The sequence below is a fragment of the Elephantulus edwardii genome, unplaced genomic scaffold (assembly GCF_000299155.1).
Source record: "Elephantulus edwardii isolate Elephantulus edwardi_28Jun2011 unplaced genomic scaffold, EleEdw1.0 scaffold00153, whole genome shotgun sequence".
Lineage (NCBI taxonomy): Eukaryota > Metazoa > Chordata > Mammalia > Macroscelidea > Macroscelididae > Elephantulus > Elephantulus edwardii.
This window is the reverse complement of record NW_006399903.1, coordinates 6956879-6969495: the sequence shown is the minus strand read 5'-3', so window position 1 is coordinate 6969495 and position 12617 is coordinate 6956879. Positions and strand designations below refer to the sequence as shown.

The following is a 12617-nucleotide window of genomic DNA, read 5'->3' as shown; positions in this document are numbered from 1 at the left end:
TGCACAAGCCATTACCTTGAAGAGGTTGTAATATAATGCTGCTGCTCTCAGAGGTGCTGTTGAGTCGGTCGTGACCCATAGCTACCTGATGAACAACAGATATGACTCCTGTCCCAACCTGTGCCATCCTCACACTTCCTGAAACACCTGAGCCCATTTCAGCAGTCACTAGGTGAATCCACCTGGTTAAGGGTCTTCCTCTTTTTTGTTGACCCTCCATCTTTCTAAACATGATGTCCTTCTCCAAGGAATAGCCTCTTCTAGCAATTTCCCTGAAATATATGAGAGGAAGCTTTACCATCTTTGCCTCCAAGGAACTCTCCAGATGCACTTTACCCCAGATAAATTTGTTTATTATTTTGTCAGTTCATGCGATAGACAATAATCTTCAGCTCGAAGGCATCACTTCTTCTGTCACCCTTATTTATTGTCCAGATTTCAAATGCACAGCAAGTGATTAGAAAAATCATGGCCTGCATCAGATACACCTTACTACTCAAATTGACAACATTATTTGTTAATCATTTGAAGAGGTCTCTAATTGTAGACTTTCCCAGTACAATACGTCTCCTTACTTCCTGACTGCAAGGGTGTTGACTGTGGATCCAAATAAGAGGAAATTATTGGCAGTTTCAATCTTTCTTCTATCTATCATAATGTTGCAGAGAAGTCCAGTGGTAAGAATCTTTGTTTTCGTGATGTTAAGATGTGATCCATATTAAAGGACTTTTTTTAATCTTCTGCAACAACTTGTGGAACATCTTACTGGATGAGTTAATGAAAGAGGGCAAGAGGAAGAAATTAAAATATGAGAAATATAGATAACTGGGTCAGGGTTGGTACAGAACTAAGTTGAGTGTTTATAGAAACAGAGATCAACTAAGAGTATAATTGAGTGTTTATCAAAATAGAGATTCCTCCCTTAGAAACTGCAAGCTCATCAGACTCTTGATTTGAAAATAAAGGCATTCTCATTTAAGAACTGCTTTATAAAAGAAAACTAAAAGGAAATATTCATTAAGTCATTCTCTCAATTACTATTCCCTGAAAACTTCTATCAACCATGTTCTCTTACAGCTTGAAATCTGGTAAGGGGATAGGTATTAATCAAACAATCATGCCAATAAACCTAAAACTGCTACTGTGATAGTTGCTATGAAGAATTACATGGTGCAAAACAGAACGTATAGTAAGAAAATTAATCTCCTCAGGGCCTAGTGAAGCCTTCCTAGATGATGAGACACAGGTAAGACCTGTCACTTGGTGAAATAACATGATTCCCATTCCACAGGCTGGTCTCAGATGCAGAGTAAAGACAAGGAAAAGGCTCATCCTGTGCAACATCCTAGTGGAAGCCAGGACTGCTGTCCCTACTGGAAACAAAAGGCTTGGCCAGTGTGGCCAGAGGAGAAGGAAAGAGGTAGAGGTGCTGAGAATTGAAGCTTTAAGTGTAAGTAGAAACAACCCAGGTAGAACCTAGAAGGACGTGTCAGAAAGACTCATCTTAAACCTGAAAAGATTGGGATGAACTTGGAGTACTGGGAAGCATTGTTGAATTTTAAGGGACTGATTGGTGAGGATAGTTGGAGATCAGATGATCACATTTGTAGTTCAGGAAGATGATTTTAGCTGCGATCCAAAGAACAAATTAGATGAGTTCAGAAGAAACAAGAAAGGCTAGTAAGAAGGCTGGCAATGCTGTTGTTAAGAGCTTTTGAGTTGAGTACGACTTATGCCCATCTTATGCACAGGAGATCTACACCATGTCCTATTCTGTGTCATCCTTATATTCTCTGATACACTTGACTCCATGGCAACAGCCACTGTGTCAGTTCATCTCATCGAGGGTGTTCCTCTCCTTGGCTGACCTTCCATCTTTCCAAGTACGAAGTCCTTTTCCAAGGAGTAGTATCTCTGAACAGCCGATGTAGTAAGGAATTGCACTGCCAAAGCAAAGATATATGGCTTGAATATACCAACTTTTCCACAAGAGAAAGATCGGTCATCTCTTCCATGCAATGTTCTGCCTCTGAAAACCTGCTGGAGGGTTAGCTGTGGTCACTTCTGACTTGATGATTGTTGTTGTTGTTGTTATGTGCCGTCGAGTCGTTTGCGACTCATAGCGACCCTATGTACAATAGCCCTCAACCGTGCTCTATCCTGTGCCAATCTCATTGCCTCTGACACACCCATCCCGAGTACCCCAGTCACTGAATCAATCCACCTCATAGAGGGTCTTCCCCTCCTGCGCTGTCCCTCCACTCTACCACAACAACAGACATGATTTAGGGGAAGGGCAGGCAGAGGGCTTCTTAGGGGCAAGGATGGTGAGGCTTCATCTAACATACTTTGCAAATATGGTTAGGGTCCTGGAAATAGATGCAATTAACTTGGAGACTGTGGTGGTGCTAATATTGATGAAAACTTAAGGAAGATTTCAGTGATAATTTACCGGCTCCCACTGGGTCCAATCCAACTCATGGTGTCCCCATGTGTGCCACAGTAGAACTGTACTCCATAAGGCTTCTAGTGGATGGTTTTTAAGAAGCAAAAAACCAGTTCTTCCTTCCAAGGCACCTCTTGATGAATTCAAAACTCCAGTCTTGTGGTGAGTAGGCAAGTACTTTAGCCATTTGCACCACCCGGGGACTCAAAGATATTCAAAACAGAAGATTCACCAAGAGGGAAGGCAGGGAATTTTGAGATGGCCTTCTGGATTTTTGCTCACTAAATAATCGTGTATGGCACAACTTTGCTTGTTGAAAACTTTCTTGAGGACAACTTGAAGCACTTCCTACAGAAGATCAAAGACGACGGTGTTCAATATGGGTTGCGTCTCACCATAAAGAAAACAAAAATTTTCACCACTGGACCGAGAGGCAAAATCACGATAGATGAGCAAATATTGAAACTGTCAATGACTTCATCTTACGTGGATCCAAAATCAATACACTCGGAACCAGCAATCAAGAGACATATTGCACTAGTAAAAAGTTTGCAGTCAGCAACCTCTCCAAATTATTGAGGAACAAGAATATTAGCTTGAAGAGGAAGGTACACCAGATCACCTTTTAAATCACTTGCTATGCTGCTGAAAGCTGGACAGTGAATAAGGATGACAGAAGAAGAATTGATGCCTTGAAACCATGGTGTTGGAGAGGAGTACTGACTATCGCATTGACTTCCAAAAAGAACAGACATGTCTTAGAGAAAGAACATTCAGAGTGTTCCTTGGAGGCAATGATTTATCATCTTCATCTCACATTTTTTGGACATGTTGCTAGGAGAGGCTATTCACTAGAAAATCACTTGGGAAGGTAGAAGGAATGAAAAAGAGAGGAAAATGCCAGTGACTGCAGCAATGGGCTAAAGTGTGTCAGAGACAGTGGTGATGACACAGGATAAGACAAAGCTCAGATGTGTGGTTCATAGGGTCAATAGGAGCTGGCTTGATGGCATCTAACGGCATCAATCACAAAACACTAGCACTGAATTACAACAAAATAGCAGTCTGGAGGTGAAGTACCCTGGAAATGAACCAAATTTGGGAAAGGTCATAATTTTATTGTGTCTTTGAGATAGGCAAGTATAACTATTAAGTTGATTACTGGTTCTATAAGTCTAGATCTCAAAGAAGTTCAACCCGTAGATATAAAGAGTAGGCATTTTTAAGGTAGGACAATGAATGGGAAAAGTAGTGAGTAAAGGACCAACAATGAATTTTTAGGAGCTCAGTCATTCAGTAGCTAAATACAAGACAATGAGACTTCAAGCCAAAGAAGAAATGTCCAGAAAAGCCTTTAGAAAACTCAGCTTCATGGCACAGAAAATAAAGGGTGAGAAAACTCCATAAAGAGGAAACAGCCAATAACATTGCAGCTAAAGAAGAAGAGAGTAGAAACTTCCATTGGGTTGACACAGAGGTCAAGCAAGAGCTATATTCAGGAAGAACTGGAGCCCCAATCACTTTGGGGTGTTTGATGAATGAGTGGGAGAAAGGAAAGTCGAGGCAGCAAATCCAGACAACCCTTTCAATAAATTTGGCTGAGTCACTGAGGGTCCATGGAATGGGTAGAAGCTGCGGAAGTGCCTTAAAGGAAAGAAGGGACAACTTTAGCATAACAGCTGAGAGTTATTAAGGAGAAAGCTGAAAAAGAACAATGAAAAGTAATAAACTGGGGAGAGTCTTCCATTAATTTGTGGTGGCACCAGCTTGCCTGGGTGGGCAATTCTTTTCTAGTTATCAGAGTCTGAAGTTCATTGAGAAACACCAAATTGTGGTTTAAGAAAGAAGGGAAAAAAACCCCAAACCAAAGAGACAATAGTATGGGGTTGAGAGAAAAAAGATCAAATCGTCTGTGGCATTCCGGCTCCAGAGAGGAGGGCATGTGGTTCCCAGAAGGCTAACAGTCCAATTAAGAGTGGATGAGCCAATGGAATTAAGGGCATCAATAATGGCAATAATGGTTTACGAGAAGTGTGTTGTTGTTAGATCCCATCAAGTTGAGTATGATGCTCAGCGACTCTACGGACAAAAGGTACGAACCCTGTCCTATCCTGTGCCATCATCACACTTCCAGACACATGAGAGCCCATTGGAGAAGTCACTGTGTCAAATCCACCTGGTCAAGGGTCTTCCTCTCCTTCGCCTGCCCACCAACCTTCCTAGCATCCTGTCCTTCTCCAAGAAATAGTTTCTCCTAGCAACTTGCCCAAAGTATGTGAGGTGAAGCCTCGTCATTCTTGCCTCCAAAGAGCAGTCTGGCTGAACTGTCTGCAAGACATATCTGTTCTTTCTCTTGGCTGAACTGTCTGCAAGACATATCTGTTCTTTCTCTTGGCCATCCATGGGGTGTTCAGTGTTCTTCTCCAACATCACAGCTCAAAGGCATCAGTTCTCCTGCTATCCTTATTCATTGTCCAGCTCTCAGAAGCATAGAAAGTGGTCAGAAAGACTATGGCCTGAATCAGACACACTTTAATCCTCAAACTGACATTATTATTCCTCAATAATTTGGAGAGGTCTCTAAGTGCAGACTTTCCCAGTGCAATACATCTTCTGTATTCCTGACTGCTGGTACTAAGAGTGTTAATTGTGGATCCAAGCAAGATGAAATTGTTGACAGTTTCAATTTCTTCTCCATCCATCATGATGTTGCCTACCAATCCAGTGGAAAGCATAAGGTTAAGCATTCTTTGTCATATTTTTATGAAGAAATTGAAGAAGAATATGGCACTAAGATTAGAAGAATTCTTGCATTATACAGATAATACAACCTCACTTGCTTAAAGTGAGGAAGAGTGAATATCAATGACTACAGCCTTCAGAGTGGATGACACCTCAATATTTGTTGTTGTTAGGTGACGTAGAGTTAGGTGACTGTGATGCATAGAGACCCTATATACAACAGATCTGAACCATAATCTATCTGCCGTCCACATATTTCTGACATACTCAAGCTTCAAGTCACTGTGTCAATTCATCTGATTGAGGGTTTTCCTCTCTTCCACACCCCCCCATCTTAACCAAATGTGATGTCCATCTCCAATGAATATCTAGCTTCTCCTAACAGCATGCCCAAAGTATGTGAGACAAAGCTTTATCATTTTTGCCTCCAAGGAGCACTTTGACTGCACCTTCCCCAAGACATATATGTTTGTTCTTTTGGCAGTCAATGTGCTCTAACACCACAGCTCAATGGAATCAATTCCCCTTTTTAAAAAAAATTTGCAGTGAAGAAATCCTTGAATATACAAAACTAGAACATTCTATTTCTGGTCTCATTTCTGTCACCAAGTCCGTATTTTCCAACTACCATTCCTTCTTCATTATTTCCAACTTCTGCATTCTAATCACCAATTATCATTAACACATCTTGATTGGATGTTTGGTCAATTTCAAATAGCAAGATCTGTTAAAAATCTCCAAATTCCTTCTTTTGGCATTAGCTGTTGGAGCATATACTTGAATAATAATTGCATTAACAGTTGGCCCATGTATGTGTTGGGATAATATCCTATCTCTCACAACACTGTGGTCAGAATACAACTTGAAATTGACTTTTTAACCCCGAGGGCCACAGGCTGGCGTGGGACCCTACCACTCTCAACAGGATCCCCAAAAGGAATCACGCAAGATCATTGTCTCAGTGTTAATGACTGAAAACATAAAACTGAACAAAGCGGAGAAGGCCTGGAAACCCAGCAGCAAGCAGACAACAGCCAACGAGGACCGACTGGAAGAGGATGTGATGGAAGCAAAGCCCAGGGTGTACTCCACAGGGCACACTCCATCCTGAATAATCTGACACCCCAGATGTTCCAGTGGCTGATGGAACAAGTGACACAGTTGGCCATCGACCCTGAGGAAATCCTCAAAAGGGTCATTGACCTCATCTTTGAAAAAGCCATTTCAGAAACCTACTTCTCTGTTTCCTAGGTCAACATGTGCCACTGCCTCATGGCACTAAAAGTTCCCATGATAGAAAAGGTATTGGTAACTGTGAACTTCCAAAAACTATTGTTGGAGTTGATGCCAGGAGTCTGAGAAAGACAATGAGGAGGATGACATTTTTTAGGAGAAGAAGGAAGATATGGTGAAGCCACTATAGAAGAAGAACGAGGGTGCCCGAAGGAAGAGCTAGAAGAGGCTGCAGATACAGCCCAGCAGAGCTGTCTTGGGAATGTCAAGTTTCCTGGGGAACTGTTGAAGCTGAAGATGTTAACAGAGGCCATAATGCCCGACTATGTGGTTCAACTATGTAAGAACCGTGATGAAGAGTCTGTAATTCCTGTGCCGTCTGCTACCACTATCGGCAAAGACCTGGACTTGGAGAACGCCAAGCCTTGAATGGATCAGTGTTTTCACCAAATGGGAAATAATCATTAAAGAAAAGATGACATCGTCCAGAATTCGCTTTATGCTGCAAGACATGCTGGATCTGTGACGAAGCTGTTGGGTGCTCTGTGGAAGCAGGAGCGACATCCACTTCCGAAACTGCTCACCTCCGGAAACTCTATGAACAGTGCTCAGGTCTTTCATTCATGGGGTCGCTATGAGTCGTCAATGACTCAATGGCACTTAACAGCACCATATGTTGAAAGCGCCTCTACAACTATCGATGTTTATCAAAGTTCATAGAGTTTCTGGAGGCAAGTTGTTAGGACGTGGGTGCCACTCCTGCTTCCAAACCTGTCAAAGTATGTTATTGTTATGTGCCATTTAGTCACCTGCGATGCATAGCGATCCTGTGTATAGCACCTCTGAACCCTTCCCTGCCCTGAGTCAGTCTCTCTAATTCTGACACACCAACCCCCATTGCCCATCGATCCATCTCATCCAGGGTCTCCCCTTCCTACACTGTCCCTACACCTTTTGAGCATGATGTCCTTATCCAAGGACTGATCTGTCCTGGACATGTGCCCAAAGTAAGTGAGGCAGAGCTTCAAAATCCTAGCCTCCAAAGAGAGACTTGGTTTCACCCTCTCTAAGATAGACCGATTTGTTTTCTTGGCAGTCCATGGTATGTTCAAGTCTCTTCTCCAGCACCACACCTCAAAGGCATCTTCAAGACACAGGACCCACAGAAAGCCCAGATAGCAGGCCTGTGGTAGAGAGGAGTAGCTTGAGCTGGGAACGAGGAGAGAAAGCTGGGGACTGAGGAGTCCACCTAGAGAGGGGTGGACGAGGAGGTGACCGAGGAGACCCAGGCTCGATCATGCACCACCTCCTTCCACCAGTGAGTGCTCCAAAGGCCGTGTTCTCTGAGGAGAAGATGGAAAAGAAGCACCATTGAAGGGTCCCTTCATATTCATGATACGAAGGAAGCAGGATAAGGTGTTCAGGAGCTGGCATCGCCATCCTTGCTGTTCATCCTTGTTCCATTCGGCATCGAGTTCTACTGGAGAGCAATGCCATCGTTCGTGAGGCTGAGGAAGGGTTCCAGCACAGCTGAGGGCAGTGGGCCCAGGGACTTTGAGACCCATGGACACAAGGATGGCCCAGCCAGCTGCCCCGACTGTAGGGGGGTGGGGTGGCAACAGAGGAGGCAGTGGATACCTGTAACACAGTGTATTGAGCTAATAAAGCGGCTGAAGAGGCAGGATGGTTTGGGGCTGCCTGGGCCTCCCCCCCTTGGATGCTGTCAGGTATCCCTCTGCTCTTCCCGGGGCACATAGACTTATTTTATATATAAAGACTTGAAATTTAGTGTGTCTGGTGTGTGTGGGGGGAGGCACCACTGCATGCCCGGGAGTGTGAAAACACCTTAAGGAAATAAAAATCTCCAAACTGGGTCAGTAGACAATATCATGATACGTGGAGGAAAAGATTGGTGTTATCAATGCTTTCATGTCACTTAACACCCCACTCAACATCCATGGAAACCACAATCAAGAAATCAAACTACGTATTGCAACAGGCTAATCTGCTACTAAACGGATTTGCTGATTTTATTTCTCTAAAGTATTAAAGGTTTTTGTACATAGGGTTTTCAGAGGCCTGTTATTTCAGAAGTGGATGGCCAATCCTTCTTCCTAGTCTGTCTTAATCTAAATGTTCAGATTTAGAGAAGTATCAGACAGACAGCATTTTATAAAAAAAAAATGAAAGATATATCCCTTATTGTGGAGTTAACCATTAGTATCAGTGTTGTCCCTGCCTTTGGAACACGTGTCGTGACCCACTTATCTCCCTGCTCCACCACCAACCAGAATACCCATCCAATTCCACCCACTCCCTTCAACATCGATCTCCCATTGTGCAGCCCTTGATCTGATAGCTTATATCTGAAGCTTCCTTGGCTTTTGTGTTTCCAAACACGTTGGCTGCTGATAGTTTCTTATGCTGTGACCAGTGTCTCTTAAGTTTAGGGGTAATGTTTCCCGAGTGAAGGTGATGTGTCCTGTAGAATAGGTGTGTAGACAGGTTTTTGGTGTGTTTTGTTTTTTTTTTTCCTGTCGGGATGGGTGTGTCAGAGATCATGCGATTTACACAGGACAGAGCAGAGTTTAGGGCTGTTGTACATAGGGTCGCTATGAGTTGCAAGCTACTTGATGGCACATAACAACAACAAAGTATTAAAGACCAAGGACGTCAGTTTAAAGATTTAGGTTGCCTGATCTAAGCCATAGTATTTTGTGTTTCTTTACACGCACGTGAAATTTGGACAATGAAAATGGGAGGAAGACCAAAGAACTGATGCCTTTGAATTGCAGTGTTAGCAAAAACAATTGGACTGCCAAAAGAACTGCCAAGTCTATCTTGGAAATAGTGATGCCAGAGTGCTCCTTAGAAGCAAGGATGACACTTGGTCTCATATCCTTTGGTCATGTTGTAAGGAAGGGTCATGATGTCCCTAGAGAAGGACATCATGGTAAGTGAAATAAAGTTTCACCAAAAAAAAGAAAGGCCTTCAATGAGACGGAGTGACACAGGGACTGCAATGATGGGCTTTAGCATAACAAAGATTATGACGATGGTACAGGGTCAGGCAGGGGTTCGTTCTGCTGTACATAGAGTTGCTACAAGTCAGTCAACTTGAAGGTACCCAATAACAACTGGGTCAGGCAAGCTGAAATGGTAGGCAAAGCAGAATCCATTGCTTCTTCGCAACAGCCCCATTCAATCCCAAAGTGCATTACCATCTAGTCAGTTCTGACTCTTAGCGACCCTGTAGGACAGCTCCTCGGGGTTTACAAGGCTTGTGAATCTTCACAGGAACAGATTGTCTCATCTTTCTCTCATGGAACAGTTGGTAGATTCAAACCTCCAACTTTTCCCTTAGCAACCAAAAACCTAAAAACTAAGCTAACAGGGTAACCCCCACAACAACCCACCTTTCTCTGTGTTGTACTTTGATCAGACTACCTATCTGCCTTCACCTCAAGAAATGCTTAGCAATTACTGCCTTGTTGAAGTAATCTTTAGCCAATGATTAAAAGAATGGTAGAGAACTATGACACCTCCTTCTTTCAGCTGTTCTCAGGTGAAATAACTCTTAGAGGTGTTCTGCATTGCTCCTCAGAGGTCCCCAGTAGGAATAGAATCAAACTGCCCATGGTGAGTGCTTGCTTGATGATGCATTGTTTCCCTCCCAGCTTTCTTGGCCGAATTCCCCCTTCTCCTTCTGGGATTAACTCACATATTAACTACTTAAATTGGAATCCTTCTTTCCAGATCAGCTTCTGGAAGAACTCAAATCAAGACAGCCAGTTGACACTGTTCAAGAGTCCAGAGATGAATCTGAGTGGGCATTAAGAGCAGAGCAGGGAGTAACAGTGAGAGTTGTCCAAGTGTGGTAGGGGCAAATACTGTTGGTTTAGAAGTCATATCTTCCACTTAGCATCTCAGCACTTAACCATTGTGTTATCAGGTTTTCCTGGGAGGAAGTTAAAATACTTGAAAGACTGGTGTTATCTACCTGGATGTCAAAATAACCCTAGGTGTGGTAGAGTGTAGAGAAGAAAGCCATGAATCCAGTACCCAGGACTTCAAGAATGTGGAGAAGACATCAGAAGGTAAGTAGATGACAGTGAGGCCAGAAGACGTCTAAGGTGAATAAGGTAGATAGCAAACTCAAAACAAATAGGAGTTTTACTCCACAAAGGGGTATAGCGATACACAAGTGCAGCAAATGAAGAGGACATTCCCTCTGCCTTCCCAGACTCAGGATATGAGAGAGGAGCTGGGGTTACACTTTCTAGTATGTCCAATGAGCTCTCTCCACCAAAGGACAGGGTCCAATGCAAGGTAACGAGCATCTTGATGGGATAGTGATAGATCAGTCTACAATGGGTGGAAGATACAGAGAAGTGCTTATAATGGAAATGAGAGAGGTTCCAGAGGGTCCAATACAAAGGTTAGGATGGAGGTCAACTGAGCGGGGATGAACGAAGAGGACGGTATAAGAAAGGGCATGAATTGAGGGGAGGAATATCAACAAAAGCTTGTGCATTTTGAGCAGTGTTCAGAGGGACAATCGTCAGCTATCTTCTCTGGTCGTTTCTAGTCCTGGGCTCTGGATCACACAGTCACACACATAGTAGTGGAACTACAGGATGTGGGCAATGCAGTCTGGAAGTTCCTTGGGGGCAAAAATGGTGAAGAGCTTACCTACTATCTGAAAGTCTAACTGTTCAAACCCATCTAGACACTTGGAGGAAGATAGGCCTAGTGATATGTTTTTGTGAAAATCACTGCCAGAAAGACCATTTGGAACATTTCTACATAACACATAGGGTCAACATAAGTCAGAGTCCAGTCGACAGCAACAGCCAATGGGCTGTCAAACACAATGGCCCCAGAGTCACAGCCATTCCCAACTACTGTACAGACTGTCTCTGAAGTGTGAGGCATCAAAGACTCTCAAAAATGGGTCTTCTGTGACATGAGGAAGGTCCTGATACACTGGACTGCTAGCTAGCTAGACTTCTATTCCATAGTACTTAAACTTTTACAAAACTACGGTGTACAAAACACAATGACATGGAAAAATGCAAAATAATATATCTAAAAAAAAACAGTTCCCCAAAATAACCAGTCAGGACACTGTTGCTTTTTACCCCCTTATAATCCCAGACTCTGTTTATACCACTAGTTTCTATCACTGAAAGCAGAATTAGCATCCAGCAGGCTGACTCCGAAAAGGATTATTGTTATCTGCCCAGAGTTCATTCAAAAGATGCATCTGCTATGTTACAGTTTCTGAGCTGTGGTTAAGCCATGTCATTTGATGTGTTCCAGAGCTTAGTGTCCAGCAGTTTAATCTCATAGACTTCCTTGGTTTTGTACTGTTGATTCCAACGCATAGCGACCCTACAGGGAAGAGGAGGAGTGGCCCATAAGATTTCCAATGCTGTCATCTTCACAGGACAATCACCAGATCTCTGTCCTGCAGAGCCTCTGGTTGATTCAAACCACTGTCCAGTCCCGCTGTCTTTGCTACTTGTTGTTGTTGGTGGTGGTGTGTGTTACCGAGTCAAGCACAACTTATGGCAACCCTGTGAACAAAAGATCTGAACCCTGTTCTGTCCTGCACCATCCTCACACTTCCTGACTCACAAGAGCCCATTACAGCAGTCACTGTGTCAGTCTACCTGGTTGAGGGTCTTCCTCTTCTTTGCTGACCATCCACCCTTCTTAGCCATCATGTCCCTCTCCAAAGAATAGCCTCTCCTAGCAGCATGTCCAAAGTATGTGAGCCAAATCCTTATCATTCTTGCCTCCAAAGAGCACTCTGGTTGCACCCTCTCCAAGACATATCCATTTGTCCTCCTGGCTGTCCAGGGTTCCTTCACTATCTGCACAAATTCTAATCCCCAAAACACTTCCTATGCAGGTCCTTCACTCAGACTCCACTCAGGATTCTGAAGAGCTTGAAATTATGTGGTTCCTGAAAAGGAAGCTTCAGGAAGCCTTACTGAATGCTGCAGCTTCACTTTATAGGACATGTGACAAATTTCTAAACTGATTGTGTCCTGCAGATGCAGGATTATAAGCAAACGTTAATTCTGTTCAGTTAAAAAAAAAGTTCTTGGGATCCAAGATGGCGGCAGAGGCAGAGACAGCGTGGTGAGCTGCGGGAGCAGTGAACCACTTAAAGCAGGGCCATTATGGC

The 12617-nt window shown here is 43.4% G+C and overlaps 1 pseudogene; it reads left to right on the top strand.

Annotated features, from left to right (window-relative positions):
• Positions 1-6068: 6068 nt before the first annotated feature.
• Positions 6069-6850, top strand: LOC102877307 (annotated as a pseudogene).
• The last annotated feature ends 5767 nt before the right edge of the window (positions 6851-12617 follow it).